The sequence below is a fragment of the Myodes glareolus genome, chromosome 26 (genome assembly GCF_982192425.1).
Source record: "Myodes glareolus chromosome 26, mMyoGla1.1, whole genome shotgun sequence".
Classification (NCBI taxonomy): domain Eukaryota; kingdom Metazoa; phylum Chordata; class Mammalia; order Rodentia; family Cricetidae; genus Myodes; species Myodes glareolus.
Window position 1 is genome coordinate 20,142,932 of NC_142051.1, and position 11,918 is coordinate 20,154,849.

Genomic DNA, 11,918 nt, shown 5'->3' on the forward strand with positions numbered 1-11,918 from the left:
GAACTTGGAGGGGGGGGGGGAGGCGGATAAACAATAAAGGCCATTCAAGCCAGCAGCGGGAGCCGGGAAGTTGACATTTACAACAATGTACCCTGCAAATCCAGAATCTCGCCCCACCCCTCCCAGAAATGGGATTTCATAGATGTATCTTTTGAAAGAGCATTCTCCTGACAAGCCAGGTCAACAGCTAAACTGAAAGAGAAATATTTCTATTACTTGGCAGAGTCACGCCCCCACCTCAAGCTAGTGATCCAGTCATCGAGAGAGACCTTCAAAAAGTCAGATCTCATATAATACGTGCACAAGCAGAATAAGAAATTATCCAGGAATATTTCCAGAAAGGATTCGACAAATGCTTCCCCTGATGTCCCTGGTAATCCCAGGAGGGAGAGGAGGGCCACAGGGGACCTCACAATGCAGGTGTGCTGGCCCTGCTCCAGGACAGCTGCTGCCAATCCAGAAAACTCCAGGGGCTTGCCTTTGAACGAGGGGAATGTGCGAGGCCACTCCCATCTGCAGTTCCAAGGAGATGGCTCCAAACCCAGAGCCCCTGCTCCCAAAATGGGTGAGCTAGAAAATCCAGCAAGCGCTCAGTCAAGTTTCTGTAGTTTATGTCTAGTTCCCCCAACCATTGTCACAACACCCCGCCAGTCAATGCCAGTCAACGCCCCCCGCCCCGCCACTCAACGCCAGTCAATGCCCCCCACCCTGCCACTCAATGTAGCCCACCCCGCCAGTCAACACCCTACACCCTGCCAGTCAACGCCAGTCAACTCCCCCCAACCCCATCAGTGTTCACCTTCCATAGTACACTTAATGCAATGACATCACTACATGTTTGCTTGCTTATCACAGTTTCCTGACATCACTAGTGGAGGCTACACCTGCCTGGTTCAATTGTTCTTATGTCTGGCACTTGAAACAATGCCTCATCAGAAGGCAACCTTGGCTACCCGACAGGGGACCAACTGGGACAGTTCTGCCCCAGGAGGACTCCTGCCTCCACCGCAGGAGCTGCAGAGATGGCCTGCACACCCCTATTGCTCACCTTCCTGTAAAATGATGTGCAAGCTCTAAAGGCTCCGGGCTCACAGCGCAGAATCTGGGTATTGTCAATGGCTTCCTTAGGACCTCTGGCTCAACACAAACCTTGCCATGTTAGCAACTGAAAGACCCAAATTGTCGCCTACTTTCCCCTTTCCCACTCTTGACAAACCGGATCTACACACATCTCTGACTGAGATCCACCAGAGCTCCTGTCTTGCAAAGATCGTGCCCCCCCACCCCCCGTGAAGATCTGCTGAGCAGGACTGGTCCCCAGTGAACTACACTTTCCTTTTTACATATAATTTATTTACTTTTTATTTCATTTGCATTAGTATTTTGCCTCCATGCATATCTGTGTGAGGGTGTCAGATCTTGGCGTTAGAGGCAGTCGTTAGCTGCCCTGTGGGTGCTGAGAATTGAACCCAAGTCTTCTGGACGAGCAGTAAGTGTTCTTAACCACTGAACCATTTCTCCAGCCCCCATTGACCTTTCCTTTAACTGTTAGGTGAGCAGAATCGCTTGAAGGCTGGACCACTGCAGAGGTCCATCCCTAAGTCACCTTCCACTTCCTAAATATTCTAGCTTCACCCCTAAGGCCACATGCAACTTGGGGGCAGGAGACAGGGAACTGGGCTCTCCAGCAAGTGCCTAATGAACCTCCCCTTAGCCGTTCAATGATAGCAGCCCTGACTGAGAACTGTGTTTCATGGTGGCCAACCATGAGGCTAGACACCACAACAGGGTTGCTGGGGGTAGAGGGCGGCTGAAGGGGATGCCGCCTCTGATCAGACCATTATCTAGAGAATCAAGCCTGTCTAGCCTTTCAAGGCAGGTCTTTCTCTCAGCTACAGCACAACCCCCCATCACACGGCGGCTTCTCAACAGCTGCCTCAAAGCACCATTTTGGCAAAAGGGCTATTTTGAGTTGATTACAATGCGGACTCAAAATATGTAGGAAAAAGGAAGGGGAAATATTTAGGACACATCTTAGCTTCCTCCTCATCTGCCTGAAAATCGCACTGAAGATGGGAGCTGACAGAAAGTCGACCTCAGTGAACAGCTGTTCTTGTCCCGTGGTCCCTGCTCACAGCATCTAGTTCATTTTCCTACAGTGTGTCCTTCCTTTCACCTCAAACCCTCTTCTTTCCCTCATATAAATCCCAACCACTGCTTTGAATTTCTCCTCTTCTCTATGAACTGCCATGCAAAAAAAAAAAAAAAAAAAAAAAAAATGTACTGCACGCCCTTTCCCCTAGTAACTGATCTTTTGTTAGTTTAATTCACACGCCCCTAACACCTGAACTTAAAACAATAATATTTCCCTTTACAAACAACTCACTGGGGCTCGAGAATTTTCTAATGTTATTTTATACTTCTGGCATTTGTGTGTGTGTGTGTGTGTGTGCGTGTGTGTGTGTGCGTGCGTGCGTGTGTGTGTGTGTGTGTGTATACATTCATATTCTTTTTTAAACGTAGCTTGTCAGGGACAAAAATTTTTAAATAATTTAAGTTGAAGTATAGCTAGCTAACAGTTATTTAGTTTTTAGTTAGCTACCAGTTTATTGTCCTATATATCCAACAATCCACTGAAGTCCATTCTAAATTGAAAGAAAAAAATAAAGAAAGGAGGAGGCCATGACTGCTCCTAGGTTTATTGTAGATAAAAGGAGAGCATAGCCAGGCCTCCGGAAGGGTCAGGACTGAACGTGACCTGCCAACTGAACCAGCCACGTGACGAGAGGAGGGAGGGGAGGGAGCAGGAAAGAGGAGAATCAGAGGCAGCAGCCAAGAGGGCAAGGGGCCAAAAGAGGGCCAGAAGGACCTTGTGGCCAAAATGGCTGAGTTATATAGGGAAGAGCAGGAAGGACAGCCAAGCCTACTTCCCTGGACTGGAGAAGCTTAGGGTAGGGGGCAAGGTACTGGCTGTGCCAGGAAGACAGACAGCAGTGAGGCAGAGAGCAGCCAGTCCCTTTGATATGCTAATAGTACCTCAGTTAGCTATTTGTCCTGGTATTGAGACCTAGCATAAATATAATAAAGTTTTGTTAGAAAAAAAATACATAATATATTTACCACTATAAAGGCAAAAAACAAAAACAGAACAAAACAAAAACTTCCCTCTGGAAAGCATTAAGCAATTTCAAACAAATTGAACAATAGTGTGATGTGACCGGGTGGTGAATGAATAGGGATTTCCCTAGCATCTCCACCATCCGCGTGGTTGCTACTTCCAGGGCCCAATTCTGGAGCCTGAACAACTTTTCGACTAAGAAGTGGGCAAAATTATAAGTAGGCATGCAATGAACTCTCAGCTACCCTCAGCAACTGAGGGGTCCGGAAATGCTTAGCCGCTCACGGGCTCTGAGAAGTCAGTTGGCTGCCGCTGAGCGGCAGGCAGGACGCGGGCAGCTGGCAGTGAGCCCCTCCGTTTATCAAGTGAGGACATTATCCTGTCAAACCATGCCTGTCTACTCTCCCGGGGACACACTCCCTTGTTTCGGTCCTGTCTCCTTGCCCTGCCAGCTCCTGGGCCGCTGGGTTAATGATTAAATAGAAAGATGACAGGAAATGAAGAGACTGAGACATTCCATCAGGTTAGCAGCTGAGACATCACAGAGGCAGCCCTCCTCCCTCGCCAGCTACTGCATCTGGAAAAAAACGGGGGGGGGGGGGGGGAGATGGGCCCATCTACCTCACGTGACCGGCTCCTTTTTTCTTTCTTGCTCATTCCTGTTCACCAACACTGAGAGCTCAAAGGTCACGAGCTGTCTCTGAGTTGCTAGGAGAAGAAGGCAGGACGCACCCACGGGCACTCATTTCCTCCCCTGACGACGGGCACTCATTCCCTGAGAGTCCAACGTTAGATAAATTCCTCCCTCCAGTTGTGACTGTCACCTTATGGCCCTTCTCAGATCTGCACGTGACAGAGAAACCGGGAGGGCAGATGGTATAGTCAAAGAGTCTCGAATAAATGTACGGAGGTATCCCAGGCTTGCTGGAGGTGGACGAGGTCAACGAGAAGCTGTGCCCTTCCTTCCAGCACTTCTTTGTCCCTGTCACGTCAAATAATAAATTGGGAAGAGAGAAACAGAGGCGACAAGGACAAAAACAAACAAACAAAGTCAGTTCCCAAATGGGACAACCATGTATCTTCCTCGACCGTATGCTGATTCCTGAATCTGGGGAGCCATGGTGCAGTCAGAGAAAGCAAACGACCTTGACCGGAACAAAATTAAAAGCTAGCTTTACCCATTGACCTATGGGGGGGTCCTTGAGTTATAAGGGAGATTTCTAAATCTCAGACTCCTTACAAATAACATTTCTGGGCAAAATCAGCTTCACATAGGGGTGGGAGGGCGTGTAGCTTAATGTCTTGGGGGTTCTCATTTTTGCTTTGTTTTGAGCTCTTAAAAAAGGGTCTACGAAACATTGATTTCCTTGACATTTTACCTTAGACTAACTAGCCATCAAATCAGGGCTTGGTGTGCTTGAAGGCCAAACGGGACAATGGAGCTCTTACAACCTTGCAGAAGAAGCCTGAGGAAGCTTCTTGGCCCAGCCAGGCACTTTCACACCCTCCCTCTCTGGCTGCAGGTGGCAGCCGAGCAGGCGTTCCCTATGACACAACCCCACTCCACAGATTCTAGGAGCTCCGGAGGGACCCCATGGAGATAACCAGGCTCCAGATAAGCCTGTCCAGTAATCAGCCAGCCTGTGCCCTGCATCACGCCAGCTGAGTGGCTGAGAAGAGCGAGCAGAGGAAACGGCCAGCGGGCCTGCACTATGCTTTCAAATGTATGCTGGGGAGAAGCAAGAACACCTCCCCTCTGCTTTGAACTCCATAAAGAGTCTCAGGAAAGAACTGATCATATATTTATCAACAAGAGAAGTACACGTTTATTATACATGGAGGGGTGTCGCCTGCTCACTCTTGGGTAACTGGAGAGGTTTAGGAGCAATGAAGATACAATTTTAAAGATAAAGTAAATCATGTTTATGGGGAGATAAATGAACCCAAAAGACATTTAGGCTGGGACAAACGTCGTATGGTCTCCGGCTGTGATGTCAGCTCTGGTCTTCTTCCTGATATGTGTTTCCGTATCCTCTGGTAGGTAGAATGTCTGAGGAAGGGTTCCAACTAAGTGTTCTGGAGAACTGGGAATTTTAAAAAAGAAGGTGAGATCAGAGGAAACCTTGTCCTGTGTTGGCTGTTCCCCAGGTGCCCTCACTGACATCCGAGGTAGCATCTTCTAGGGGAATCACGCACAAATCTGTGCATCCCAACATGCTGATCCATAGAAGACCTTGTTTGCTCTAGAGATGTCTTGGCTGTGTAAAAAGTCCCTTCTAACGCCATCAATAATTTTAGAATGTTCCCACCCCTTTCTGATGTATGCCTAAAGGATTTTCAAAATAATCTGGGGACAGCTACAGAAAACGATGGACTAAGAGATGGTTTGGAGAAGTGGAGAGTTTATTGTATAATCAAGTATATTGCTGCCTCGATTTTAGTACAGCCAGAGCAAATATTTATTTGAACTCCTAATTTCTATTCCAGTACAATAGTCTCCACAGAAATGGAGACTAACCAAAAGGGTAACTGAGTGAGTAAAGACAGCATATGGCATTTAAATGGAACCACGAAAGCATGAGGCATTACACCAATATCTTCAAACTCTTTGAGCATAGTAAAAAAAATGCATTTCACATCACACCCAAATACACACTCATAGAGATAGGCAACTCAAAAATTTTACAAAACACACCCATCTTTCCTATTTTCTGTCCAAATGTTCCTTAAAAAAAAATGCTGCTAAAAGTTGAACCCTAATATACTGATGTGATGACTCACTAGAGGGTTGACAATATAAGGGTAGTTTCAAAATCCTGCTTTAAATTATACCTATTTTAAAAAGAAAGGAAGAAAAAAATAAGGAAAGGAAGAAAGGTAAAATAAACCCAAAACCTAGGCCAGAGAGTGGCTCAGAGATTAAGAGCACTTGCTGCTCCTGCAGAGAACCTGGGTTCAGTTCCCAGTGCCCACATGGCAGCTCACAATTGTCTACAACTCCAGTTCCAGGGCATCACAAACCCTTATCTAACCTCCATGGGCACCAAGCATGCACATGGCACACATACATGCATGTAGGAAAACACTTCTACACATAACAAATAAAAAAATTTAAAACACATAAAACTCTCTCTTTAGTATCTAACAATGCCTCTCACTAGAATATAAACATCATATAGTATACCAGAAATGTATACGATAAGCTCAGAATATAGCTCAGCAGGGGAGTTCTAGCTGGCATGCACTGGACCATACCAAGGAAGGAAGAAAGGAAGGAAGGAAGGAAGGAAGGAAGGGAGGGAGGGAGGGAGGGAGGGAGGGAGGGAGGGAGGGAGGGAGGGAAGGAAAAGAAGGAAGGAAGGAAGGAAGGAGGGAGGGAAGGAGGGAAGGAGGGAGGGAGGGAGGGAAGGAAAAGAAGGAAGGAAGGAAGGAAGGAGGGAGGGAGGGAAGGAAAAGAAGGAAGGAAGGAAGGAGGGAGGGAAGGAGGGAAGGAGGGAGGGAGGGAGGGAAAGGAAGGAAGGAAGGAAGGAGGGAGGGAGGGAGGGAGGGAGGGAGGGAAGGAAAGAAAGGGAGGGAGGAAGGAAGGAAGGAAGGAAAGAAGAGAGGAAGGAAGGAAAGAAGGAAGAAAGAAAAAAGAAGGAAAGAAGAAAGAAGGAAGGGGAGGAGGGAGGGAAGGAGGGAGGGAAAGAGGGAAGGAGAGACTGAGGGAAGGGAAAACAGTGGAAGGAAAGGGAGGAGGAATGAGAATGAAAGCAAGAGAAAAGGGAAAAGGAAGAAAACAGGAGGAAGAGAGAAAGCTCTAAGTCTGGAACTCATCAGACTCTGATTCACTTAAACTTAGATACTTTCTCCTTACAGCTTTTCAAATACTCTTTCAAGTCTACATAATGCATTAAGGGCGGAGGTATTGAGCTAGGGAGGAAGAAGCAGGTTCATCAGCCATCCCAAGGATTAAGTGGTGCTCGGTAGGTCTGTGATCACTTACTAAACAAGGAAGGAAAGGGCAGGTCAGCGACATCCCAACGCCTGCAGCCTGTGACTCCTCCCAAGTCAAACTGGGGGAGGGTTGCGTGTGGGGCAGGCAGGGAGTGTGTGTGAAATCTCTGCACTTCTTACTTAATTTCCCTGTAAACCTAAAACTGACCTAACTAAAGATTTTGGTTTTTTGTTTTTTTAAAGTATACCCTCTTCTAGTTTCCTGTCAGCACTGTGGAGGTTTAAGTAATAATGACCCCAATAGTGTCACAGATTTGAATGCTTGGTCACTAGGGAAGAGCACTATTTGAAAGAATCACAAGGTGTGGCCTTGGAGGAAGTGTGTCACCGAGGGTGGGCTTTGAGACTTTCAAAAGCTCAAGTCAAGCCCAGTGGCTCTCTCTTCCTGCTGCCTGCAGATCCAGATGTAGAGTTCTCAGCTCCTTCTCGAGCACCATGCCTGCCTGTGTGCTGCCATGTTCCCTGCCATGATTAAAATGGACTGAACCAGCCCCAAATGAATGCTTTCTTTTATAAGAGCTGCTATGGTCACAGTGTCTCTCCATAGCAATAGAACACCAAGAAAAGCACCTAGTGTTCTCTAGTTTCGTAGACATAGAAACTTGTGAAGAAAACTAGCTGAAACCCCTTTACCATGAGGAGTATGCTGCACATTATTTTCCTCTTCCTCCCCAGCACCTCTCACCTGTTTGTAGAGCTGCTGGGTTTAAAATCTGTTGCCATCTCTTTGAAATCCTCCACAGTTCGAGACCATGTCTGGATACAGCAGATGCTCAGTCAACTCTATTTACTTCATCCTTCCCAGCCCAATCTTTCCATCCTTCACGACACAGAGGGAAAAAACATGTCCCAGACTGCTGTTGATAGCCTGGGAATCAGAGAGTAACCACTGAGACTCACATCAGAAGGAGAAAGTGAGGTCAAGAGATGGCTCAGCGGTTAAGAGCATATATCGTCCTTGCAGAGGACCTGAGTTCAGTTCCTAGCACCGACATCAGGAGGCTCACAACCTCCTGCAACTCCAATTCCACATAATTAAATACACTCCCATGCATGCACATAATTAAAACTAAAAACAAATCTCTAAAAGGGAGGATAAAAGCATGTCTGAATCCGTGGTTACATGTAAGCATTCTTCTCCTTTACAATGTTATGCTTGTGCGTACACACACACACACACACACACACACACACACACACACACACACTGTAAGATCTTCATTGGCCAGGAGATTGAGACCATCTTCTAAGAATCCTTTTAGGCCCTTACAAATCCTAAGTTTGTCATGACTCCCGGGTGAAACACGCAACGTTATAAAGTCTTCGAAAGGCATCTTCTCAAAGGCCACAGGATTCCTGTCACCTAAACCACAGGAGACAAACTCAGACACGTATAGGGTTATCTGTGTCATCTTCTCTCCTTGAGAATCACTGCTTTGAGAAAGTAGAGATGCTAAACGGGGCTATGGCAGGGGAATGACAGGTGAAGAATATCTACGTCAGATAACTATGGAAAGAGAGAACTAAATTTATTATCAGTATCTCTGTCATGGCTTATATTGGAAATGTCCCCCAAAGACCATGTGTTTTTTATCGTCTCTGACTTTTCAAGAAAATTGGGTTTCTATTGAGTCTTACTCAGAAAACTAATTATCTACCGTCTCTGGTCGATGGCTGAAAGCAAGCTTTAGGCATTACTGTCCAGCAGGACCGGATGTGGGGCAGTGGTTCTGGCGAGATAGGCAGTGGGCAATGGTGTTTGCTGCCAATCCCGATGACCTGAGTTGAATCCTGGGGTGTACGTGGTGGAAGAAGACAACTAATTTGCCCAAATTTTCCTCTGATTTTCACACATATGCTATAACATACGCATGCACAAATGAATGACAGTAAATATTGAAAATGGGATGAAGGAGCAGGGGCAAGAAGCAAAAGGAGAAAGTTCAGGATCTGTGCAATCATCCCTGTGTCCATGTCTGCTTGACCCTAGAGTTTGGAACGTTTTCTTGTACTTCATAGAAAACTGTCTACATCTTTCTCAAAGATAAATCTCTAACGGGACTTGGGGAAGGAAGACACTGTTAAACCATTTAGCATAGATAGCCGTTCATTCCCCCTAAGCTGGCCAAGGTCAGGAAGGACCAGTCCAGAGCTCTGTACTAGATGAGGATTCTGGGTCAGGCTCAGCCAACCAACACTGACAATGATCTTAGCTCTAGGCTTTGGTTCTGTGTTTTGATTTGTTGTTTTGAGGCAGGGTCTCACCTAGCTCAGGCTGGCTTGGAAATCACTAATGAAGCAAAGAGTGACCTTGAACTTTTCAGGCCTTCCTTCCAAGTGCTGGAGTTTGAATGTGCCCACCACTCCTGGTTTATGCTGTGTTAGAGATAGTACCCAGGGTCTTCTGCATGCTTGACAAATACTCTGCCAACTGAGCTACAACCCTGGCCCTGAAATTGTCTCATTTTAGTTAGCTTTAACCATCAAGTTATTATAGACTAGGGCCATCTGAGAAGAAAGCCCTGTTTCAGGAGTTACCTTTATCAGATTGGCCTGTGGGTATATCTGTGGAGGGCTGTCTTGATTATTAATTGATGCAGAATGGACCAGCTCATTGTGAGCAGTACCATCCTCAAGTAGGCGGTCCTGGGATGCTTAGGAAGGCTATCTTAAGCTTGAGCAAAGCAGCCAGAGAGCAAGTCAGAAAGCAGCATCCCTCCATGCTTCCTGTTCCAGGTCCCGACCTCCAGGTTCCTGCCTCGACTTCCATCAAAAATAGGGTGTGACCTGGAAGTGTAAATCAAACAGACACTATCTTCTCTGTGCTGGTTTTGGTCAGAGTTGTTTTGTTATTGTTGTTGTTTTGGTTTGGTTTTTTTGTGGTGGTGGTGGTGGTGGTGGTGGTGGAGCTGGAGGGGGTGGTGGAGGTGATGGTGCTGGTGATGGTGGTGGTGGAGGTGATGGTGGTGGTGGTGGTGGAGGTGGTGGTGGTGGAGGTGGAGCTGGAGGTGGTGGTGGAGGTGATGGTGCTGGTGATGGTGGTGGTGGTGGTGGTGGTGGTAGTTTTCTTCCACAGCAACAAAAAAGCAAACTAAAACTTACCTTAACTTTCAACATACACACAGCTACTTACTGAATCTTCTTCGAGTCTTTATCCAAACACAGATTTTACAGTTGCCCATTGTATGGGGCACTGTATGAGGACATGACTGCTCCAAAGTAGGGTTGAAGGGAAGATCTTTATCATAGATATGAGAGAGAACCGTCAGAGGCATCTGGGAGAGTCCAGAGCAGGGAGAGAAAGCAGTAGGCTGAGCGACCGGCCAGCAGACTGGACTTGGCCATGGGGGTGGGGTGTAAAAGAGGAAGACAAAGAAAGGACCAAAAGAGAGGAGACCAAGACAGGAAGCCAAAAGAAATGACCAAGAAAGGGGGACCAAGAAAGCTCGTGGTTGAAATGGCAGGGTCGTATAGGAATGAGAAGTTGCAGGAAGGGAAGCCCTGAGCTGGAAAACTTTAGGATAGGGGTGGGGTGAGAAGAGCTGAGAAGAAGCACAGGTACTGAGGAGGCCTGGAGGCCAGCATATGTTTCCAGAAGCTGGTAGGCACCCCAGAGAGTCATTTGTCCCTTCTGACAGAAATGAGGAAATGGCTCTTTCAGTAGTGGGGAAACCTGCATGCCAGAATTTGGAGGCGTGAAGTTTCCTTTGAACCTAACACACCCAGGTAGTAAGTAGTACAAACCAGCATGCAGCATGAAATTCTGAAATCAGCTTTGAATAGAGGCAACCAAGAGTTGGTTTAGCTCACACAATTTCTAACTGCAGTGCTACCTTTGAAATCGGCCATGTAGTTTCTATAAAGCATCAGATGAATTACTTCTTTTGAAAACTGAAAACGCCGTAACATGAAGCCCACAGAGCAACATGAAGCTAGAACTAAGGACAAATGACTTGATTAGATGGAGAAATGGCCTCTCTTGGCCTGCTTCAACCTTCAGCATCGCACACGCACACACACACACACACACACACACATACACACACACACACACACAGTCCAACATAGCTTTACTCACTACCTGGCCATAAGTTGCACCTCTAGTCTTTGCTCCTCTTGAACTCTGATCCCTAGTTCATCACCTGCCAGTTTTTTTACCTGGAGTCAATTGTCGATGGTCATCCTGGCTCCTCAGAATCCACCTTTCCTTGACGAGATCCTAGTCAAGTGAGTCCCAGATGAGTGAGTGCTTATCTTATCTCCAGTGCGTCAGTGTTCCAATAAAGAGCAAGATCGTCTAAAACAGTGTTTCTCGACCTTTCTAAAGCCGTGACCCTTTAACACAGTTCCTCATGATGCTCTGAACCCCAACTGTAAAATTATTTTCATTGCTGCTTCATAACTGTCATGTTACTATTGTCTTCATGACTCATAACGTAAATGTCTGATATGCGGACGGTCACACGACCCCTGTGAAAGGGTCAGTTGACCCCAAGGGGTCATGATTTAGAGGCTGAGAGTCGCTGGTCTAAAAGCTGACACGGGACAGGAGGCTGCAAGATTCCCAGGAAGTCAAACTCAAGCGTACCAACTGAGCTCAACCAAACCCTCCTTTTCAGCAGGCTACTGAGCTATAGGTATGGCGTCTCAGAAGTGAAAGCTCCTGAGCTATTCCTAAGAATATTTCCAGTGTGAAAACTGTCTTGGGTAAAACTGGTTTCTGGTCACTTAGACCAACTCTAAATTCCTACACAATCGGACCCTGAGCTATGTAGGTGTCAGTTGAGTTTTTGTCCTTAAAAAC

At 46.7% G+C, this 11,918-nt stretch overlaps 1 long non-coding RNA gene across 1 annotated transcript; it reads right to left on the bottom strand.

The window, feature by feature from the left end:
- Nucleotides 1–4,945: 4,945 nt before the first annotated feature.
- LOC148117767 (uncharacterized) lies at nt 4,946–11,438 on the bottom strand. The gene is made up of 3 exons (XR_015736784.1): nt 11,273–11,438; nt 7,800–7,982; nt 4,946–5,202 (listed from the first exon to the last, which is right to left on the bottom strand). It is a non-coding gene; the product is annotated as an uncharacterized LOC148117767 (long non-coding RNA).
- Between the last annotated feature and the right edge of the window lie 480 nt (nt 11,439–11,918).